The sequence below is a fragment of the Coturnix japonica genome, chromosome 8, assembly GCF_001577835.2.
Source record: "Coturnix japonica isolate 7356 chromosome 8, Coturnix japonica 2.1, whole genome shotgun sequence".
Lineage (NCBI taxonomy): Eukaryota > Metazoa > Chordata > Aves > Galliformes > Phasianidae > Coturnix > Coturnix japonica.
This window is the reverse complement of record NC_029523.1, coordinates 10,202,367-10,210,455: the sequence shown is the minus strand read 5'-3', so window position 1 is coordinate 10,210,455 and position 8,089 is coordinate 10,202,367. Positions and strand designations below refer to the sequence as shown.

Sequence of the window (8,089 nt, the reverse complement as noted above, 5' to 3'; positions counted from 1 at the left end):
ATCAAAGCACTGTTAACTTACAGTAGGTTGCTCAGGACCTTGTCCAATCAAGTTCTGAATATTTACCAAGATGAAGGTGCAACAGTCTTTATGGGCAACTTGCTAACAGAACCTAATTGCGCTCAGTTGGCATTTAATGTGGCAAGAGAGTTATTTTTGTTTGTTTTTTTTTCTTTATTTCTTAAGCTGAGGGACTGTTTCTTAAAGGGAAGTTACTTTCTGCTACAGGAAAGGTTAGAAAGGTGTGCATAGCAATTTATCAGTTCTTTACTAGTTATTTCAGAAGGAAACCATATAATCAGACCTACCTTACTCAGAAGATTCCTCTTTTACAAGAAAATCTCGGATGCTCAGGTCACTCTGGCAGCTGAGAACAGGAAAGCTGCAGTAAGGTTTTTCCAGAAACCTATGGAAATTAAACAAAAAACATAGATAGTTATATATCACTGCTTAATGCAGAAAGGCATATTAAATGCAGTTTGTAACTATTTTTTAAAAACTTCCTGCACTTCATGAATATTAGCTAATAATTACAGAGCATTCCTTGAAGTCATTTAGTTTTTCTTTCTATCAATCCATAATCAAATCCTTTTTAGCGATAACATGGATTAAGTCACTTGTAAGAATGTATTAGCCTTTTGTTCAGGAAGAGATGAGGCATAGTTTCACCTGCTCTACACATATGCACCGGGTTTTCTTATGCTAATAGGACATATTAGAATCTTATATAAAAACTTCAGTGTGGGTGTTTAGATACAGCTAAGATGCTTACATTTAATAATGCTTAAACAAGTAGCGGCAATGACTCAGAAGTTCTATATACCAAAGAAACAGGATTAATCCTTTCAAACTGCATCTGCAGTGTATGTACATGACAGAGGCTTGCATTTAGGTGAATGCAATGATCAGAGTAAGCTGCTATACTGAGATATACAGAGATAAGCAGAGACCAAAGTCTGAAGACTAAGAGTAAGGGCATTATATGCAGCCAGCTACAAAACAAACAAACAAATAACAAAAAAGAATACACAAAAAACAAACAACAGAAAATACTGCGCTGTGTTCTGACTGAACTCCATTGCTGTCAAAAAGAATATCTTTGAACCTTGTGCTCTCACATCCTTAAATGCACTTCAGTTGGTAACTATTTCTCTTCTGAACTTATGCATTTCAGTCTGTTCACTAAAGTGTGAAAAGACCACGTTGAAAATGCTGTGTCCAGTTTTGGACCCTCCATATAAGACATCAGCAATCAGAAGGTGGTGCTACATCTTTTTGAATTAAAAAATAAGTCAATGTAAACACAAAAATCATTCTGTTCACTATTAGAGAGAATAAGAAGTAAAATTAGGATCTAAAAATCAAGTAAGATAGGTAAACCAAAAAGCATTGCTACTACTTTCCCTAATATTTGACAGCAGAAAAGTTTGTAAAGGCTGAGCTATACAACAAGGAGCACAGCCTTCCGTAAAATTAAACAGAACCAGAATTTTTCCTTTAATCCCAGATTTACTGGTACATTCAGGAACAAAGTTCAGAGTTTAGGAAACTTACTGGTTAAGTCCACTTAAAAGCTAAAAACCCTTAACAAGTAAAAATTTGGAGAAGCTCACACTATAAGCTGCATGATTTCCAGCTTTCATACCGCCCAGACGCCTCTTAGTAGTTTTACAGCCTCTTCTCTGCTCAGGACTCTTTCTGCTCAACGCTTTCCAAATCCAGTATGCTAATCCTATGATGATACGTTATCGACTAGAACAGGAAACTCTGAATTGAAAGTTCTGTTTTCAAATAATAACTGAATAGATTCTCAATTTATTGTTGTTAAATTCACAGAGTATCCATATAAGTCAAAGAAGTTACTTTGAAGTAGCACTGGCCCCATACAGAACAGTGAATATCTACATGTGCTGACAGACCTTAAGCAGTGGGCAAGTCATGAGAAACGAGGGTAAGCACATGGCCCCATTATGTTTAAGTGACTTGGTCATGCTGTATAAATATCTCTTACCAGAACAAGATTGCTAGCATTCTCTTCTATGTGGGAGAGTTTACTTTCATAATCAAATAATCAGATGTAAAACTGTAAAGGAAGAACCGGAGTTAAGCCAAACTGTATGATCTCAAAGGAAGAATTAAAAAATAATTACATTCTGCAAAGCCTGGCAAATCCCAGGCCTTTCACCCATTCAAACCTTTCATCTTTTTATTACCCCTTGCATTATAGCTCTGAACTTCAAACTGCAGCTACTCAACTTTACTAGTGATTTTGCTACACAACAATTGTCTTCTGAACTTAAACAAAATTATATCTTTTTTCCCTCTTTCTGTTAAAAAATATAAAAATCTCTGAAAACAATTCTTAACTATCTAATTTTTATTTATTTATTTACTTGTAATTGCTTCAATTTAAATAACAAGATCAAATTCAAAAAAGAAAGTATCAGTCTAAGATGCTGGTTTTGCTGGAAGGCTAAGAAAAGACCTATGTGGCTAATTGATGAACTCATTCAGTGTGCTGATTTCCTTCACCTTATTAATGACAGCTGGAACATAGTTTTCAAACTTGGCATAGTACTGAAGCAAAATTTTAAAGAGTTTGTACCTTTCAGTAGGACAGCTGAAGTAATGCACTCCTATCCATATATATATACTTGTACTGTCTCATTTTGAGAAGTGGCTGTAGGTGCTCCCATTGAAGTGTGCAACTGTTGCAGTGCAACCTGCTCCTCTAAAGCTGAAGTATAAACCCTACAAAGTATGAAAATGTTGGCATTACTGTTATACCTCTGGCTACATCAAGAGATTTAAATATTGCTTCTTTGTTCTTAAAATCAGCTGCAAAACCTACACAGCTGAAAAGAGAAGTAATAAGCAGTAATGAAACAGAATATTCTGAGTTGGTTAACACAGTTCCAAATGTCATACACTAAGTAAGGACACTTTATAACATCAGAAATATACTTAATCCTTTGTACTTTCAGAAAGCAATTACAGTAACCAAATCAATGATAAATACTGCCAGAGAGAAAAGGTCAATGCAATTTTGAACTAGTTTGCTTTAGACACGTTTTGGCCAGTCAGCACAAATAATTTTGAAACTGTGCTTCTGGGCACATTTGTTTGCTTCCGTCCCAGAAGATGGTGACCTCCAGGACCAAAAGATTTATGTTCTCTGACTGCAAGCCAGATTTCTGTATCCTGTTTATTATGTAATACGCGCCCTGTAGAATAAGCATATTTCAAATGCTTCGCCTCTCAATCAAGAGACAAGCTCAAACTCAGATTTAGGCAGAATTTAGATGTGCTTCTAGTGATAATTTAATGATGTTCAAACAGGACCAAAGAAACCTTCTTCTATATAAATGCTCGTGTTGTTCTGGTAATTATGCAGAAAGACAAGAAAGCTTCTCTCCCACAGCCTGATAAATAACTAGTGGTTACTGACATTTGGAGGGAAATCTATTTAAAACCTTTCTAGCAGTGGGAGAAATTAAACATGAGGTTCCTATTTCCCACACAATACTTTAACTTACACATTGAGAAATGAAGGAAACCTACCACTTCTTGTCCTTATTCTTTTAAGTGTTTCCTTCTATCCTTGTGATGGAAAGGCTGAGGGTCTGTCAGATTACAGTATCACAAATGGATGGACAGTTGTCCCTGCAGGCCTGTGAGAAGAACTGAGTTTTGAACATATCCAGTCATTGTTCCCTCCTTAGGTCTCAGAAGCAATAAGCAAGACTTCATCTGCTTTCCTGCTCCTCAATAGAGCCTCAAAATAAACCCAGGCCTCTCACTCTTCAGGAGTTTGGGTCTCAGAGCCAGCCAATGCAATCCAATTGCTTCCCCAAAGCTGCTTTTGCAACTATGTCACTGCAAGAAGTGCAATTTCCAGTAAATCACTGACAACCTGTTTCCAGCCCTGGATACATCAGCAGTGTGGGTAAGATAAACAAGACCAAAATTCAGCAGAAAAGAATAAGGAAAACTGAGCAAAAAATATGTTTTTTTCTGTGATTTTGCAACATACTACAAAGATGCTGAAATGCAGCAGGTGTGAATTACAGGCTCATTCTGACACAATCCTTTCTTTCTTTCTTTCTCATTCTCACACTGTAGTCGCAATTCACTGTCTTTGTATCACTGTCTCTAGAATGGGAACCAGTGAAGTGAAGTGAAAAGCTGGTTGCCCGTTTTCTGCCCTGCAGATTAAAGCATCTTCAGCTTGCAGACTCAGTTGCAGAAGAACAGAGAAATTAAGACAAGTAGGATCAAACTATTAAAAAAAAAAAAAAAAAGTCACATGTTGTACTTTCAGTTCTTTTTTTCAATTTTATTTGCTTATATATTGCTTTCAACTAATTTACTTCTTGATTCTGTGAGCTTTTTCTCACAGTCTCCCCAAATTTACCTTAATTTTGCACATTCTCCCTCCTTTCACATTCACAACAGCTTACTGAAGCATTACAATGTCATAGTATTGTTGAACTGCAGAATTAGAAGTGCAGACTGGTTCCGGCTAGTCTCAGTCCTTGTAAAACCATTTTACTTCCTGCAAACTACAACAATTGCTGCTAAAAGCATTCAAGGACATCTCTGAAAGCCTCCTCCATAGTCTAACTATGAGACTCATTTTCACAGAGAAAGAATCCCAGGAATGAAGCACTAGCCTATGCTTGCAAAGAAGAGCTACAGTAAATGATATCTTACAAAACTGAACAAATATTGCGACATGGGATTTCACCTTATTTCTCCATTTACAGAGGAGAAAGACATTCTCTTACGGATATATATATATATATTGAATATATATATTCAATATATATATATATATATTGAAATATATATATATAAATATATATTGAAATATATATATATATATATATATATATATAGAATATATATATTCAATATATATATATATATATATATTGAATCAAGTGATTTTTTTTCTTTAAACCACACCATCTGTCCCCACCATCTTTCTCCTAATGGCTAAAAGTGATTTACAGAAATGAAGGCTCTCCGTATGTCTGAAAGATAAAGCAGTGTTACAAGGTAGGATACAGAAGACAATGGAATTCAATTTCTAAATGGTGTATTAGAAAATATGGGCAAAAATTATGTTCGAGGGTCCCATAAAAAATATTCTGGGACAGCTTTGCAACTGCATGAAAATAGAGACATTTCTTCCCCATCTTGGAAACAAATAATAATACTGGTGGTGGTGGTGAGAAACACCCAAATTTAATTCATGGAATTAAATAGTTGCAATTTTGGCTGACAGTTCACACCATTATCACGTTTTTCTAAAAGGACACATCTGCTGGTTGACATTAAAAATGTAGATATTACACAGATGCATGTTTAAAACAGCTGAATTTAGATATCACAGGAAAAATATTTTCTAAGCAATTTCTTTACGAGAAGACAGTAGGAAGACACGCAGCAGCGATTTGTAGATTTATGTTCTTGTGTCATAGATTTTGACACTATTATTTTTTTTATTTTCTGTTTTGTTGTTGAGTGACTGAGTGCATACAGGATGACAGAAATAGCATGTGTTCTTAACCAGTTTGCTGTTTCAAAACAATGCTGGGAAGCTGCTGACACATCCATATGTTTCACTTGTACAGCAAAACTGCTGAAAGTGACTCGGGGAACACCTTTATCTACAGTTTTAAATCCACTCACCAAAATCTTTGGGGGAAGCACCAGGATCCACATGGCAGGCTTTCTCCAGGATCAATGAACACTAAACCATCCTGACAAAGCTCACAGCCTTGGGTTAGTCCTGTGCCCCCAGCATCCAGTCATTCCATCCAGTTTGTCTCTTGGTTAATGAAAGGAACGAGTTGGAGCTGAGAAGGAATGCGTTCAAAGAAGTGGTGTATCAGCAACACAAAGAAATACACCCTGGAGTTTAGGGCTGCACCTGGAATGCTACTGGTATGATTACAAAACATGTAATCCAGAACAGTGAGAACTTTCAAACAGGAGAGGACCAGAAGAGGTGTTTTCTATATGTAATACTACTCTATTAGTACAACCTAAACTACTGATATCTAATGCTGATGTAAAAGTACTAATGCATTAGCATTAGAAAACTTTTCCCTTTTACTCAATTCTTACATAAACAAAACATCTCGAACTTCCCTCACCCTCAGAGTTCATATAAATGTCCATAGTAAGAAATAAATATTATAACTGTCTCTGACAACACAGATGAACCTTCAATTCCTTTCACTTGAACACAATTTTCAGTCAAGGATACTCTAAAGGAAGTCCTAAACATGTCCTAAACATGGCTATCAAATACATTTAAAAGAAGGTTGGGAACATGAGAAATTAGTACTCAGTAAGTGGCCAACTTCCACCTACCATGGGGGAACAGGGATGGGAAGTATGAAATGTCCTCTTTCTGTCTTCTTCTTTTTTCAGAGTTCCTCAAAGCTGGACTTCGCTGACCTTAGACAGCCATACGCCATAATATGAGATTATACAAAGAATGAGATGCAGAATAATACAAACAAAATTATTATTTTGTATGATGGGGCTTCATTTGGAACATTAAGTACCAGATTGATGACCACCTATGAAAGGTGAAGTTATAATAATAGATTTCAAGTGTTACAGAAATTACCGACAAATGAAAATCATTTCTCAACATAAACACTTTAAAGAGATATTTTAATGGTGTGGGTTTTTTTTGTTTGTTTGCTTTTCCATTAAGAAAAAGACACTGCATGCATTAATGAACAGTAGAAAAGTGGTAGATTACAAACTATTGTCTCTCTGTATTGCAACTCAGAAACAAGTGGACAGAAGCATCTTAAACAGATCAAAGGAAATACTTCTTACAAAGTATGTAATTAAACTCTGCAACTGTTATCCTCAGGAAGCAATTGAAGACAGTACTTTAGCAGGAGTCATAAAGTGACTCGACATTGAGACAAGTGCCCAATGCTAGTGATTTAGAAGAGAGCCTTATGCCTGCAGAGTTAAATTTAAGTAATCTATACTGAAGAGATAAAAATGCTTAATACCTTAAAAGCAGCTATTCCTATGGCTGCTTTCAGGGGTGCTTCTTAGATCCTCCTAAGAAACTTTGGTTGCTGCTTAACAAAGAACTGTTTGACTGTGATTTATTTCATCCTGTATAGCAATTACATCGTTCATTACGAAGCAAGCGAAGTTAACTTACAGAAGGCTCTGTAACAGAATTACAGAAAAAAATTAAGATGGGGTGACCACAGGAAACCACCAAGTCCACAGCTGTGCTCAAAGCAAAGCTAAACTCACATTACTCAGGTTCTTATCCAGCTGGACTGCACAAATCCTCAAGTTCTACAGCTGCTGAATAACCCACTCTGGGTGCTGAACCATCCTTGCCATGAACAATTTGTTGCTCACATAAAACTGGAAGTTTCATTGTTGTTTCTTTTGAATGTAATCCCTCGTTTTTTTATTGTACAGTGCAGACAACACACTGCTCTCTCTAGGCCTGGTAAGTGGAAGAATATAGAAAGACTATGATGAGACCAGAAAATCACTTTGCCCTTCCAAGACGCTTTTTTTTTTTTTAATCTGTCTGACAAGAATGTTTAAACATAGCTGCAGATTACAAACTTCAAGTTGCAAAATAGATTAAATGGCATGCAAAAGTTTCTTGTTTGGCTTTTAAGCCTGTCGTCTCCAATAAATCAATGCTTTTAATTCAATCTAATTGTGACCTCTTTGAAGTTAGTAAATCCTACAGCATAACTTCTAAAAAATTATAAAAAATTGCACCAATAACTTACATTATGCAAAATTTAAGGTGATTTTTTGTATGACTCTTGTATGGAATGTATCTCAGGGTAACCTAGAAGATACACAGAACCACATTCCATTTCTCTAGACTGCAGATCTCTGTCTCTCTCCAGGAGAAAACTGGAACTTAAGGATGGATCTTTTTAAAAGGCACTCAAATCACACGCTTTCCAGATTTCTGTGCTTGACAGTTTAACTGCAAGAGAGATACAACTAAAAAGAGTTATTCATCATCTAACTACAGGCAGGGATGTTAATTTTGTGGTTCAGAATT

The 8,089-nt window shown here is 35.9% G+C and overlaps 1 long non-coding RNA gene across 1 annotated transcript; it reads right to left on the bottom strand.

Moving 5' to 3' along the window:
* Positions 1 to 1,309: 1,309 nt before the first annotated feature.
* Positions 1,310 to 4,274, bottom strand: LOC116653780. Its single transcript, XR_004308216.1, has 3 exons — positions 3,562 to 4,274; positions 2,606 to 2,751; positions 1,310 to 2,083 (listed from the first exon to the last, which is right to left on the bottom strand). It is a non-coding gene; the product is annotated as an uncharacterized LOC116653780 (long non-coding RNA).
* Between the last annotated feature and the right edge of the window lie 3,815 nt (positions 4,275 to 8,089).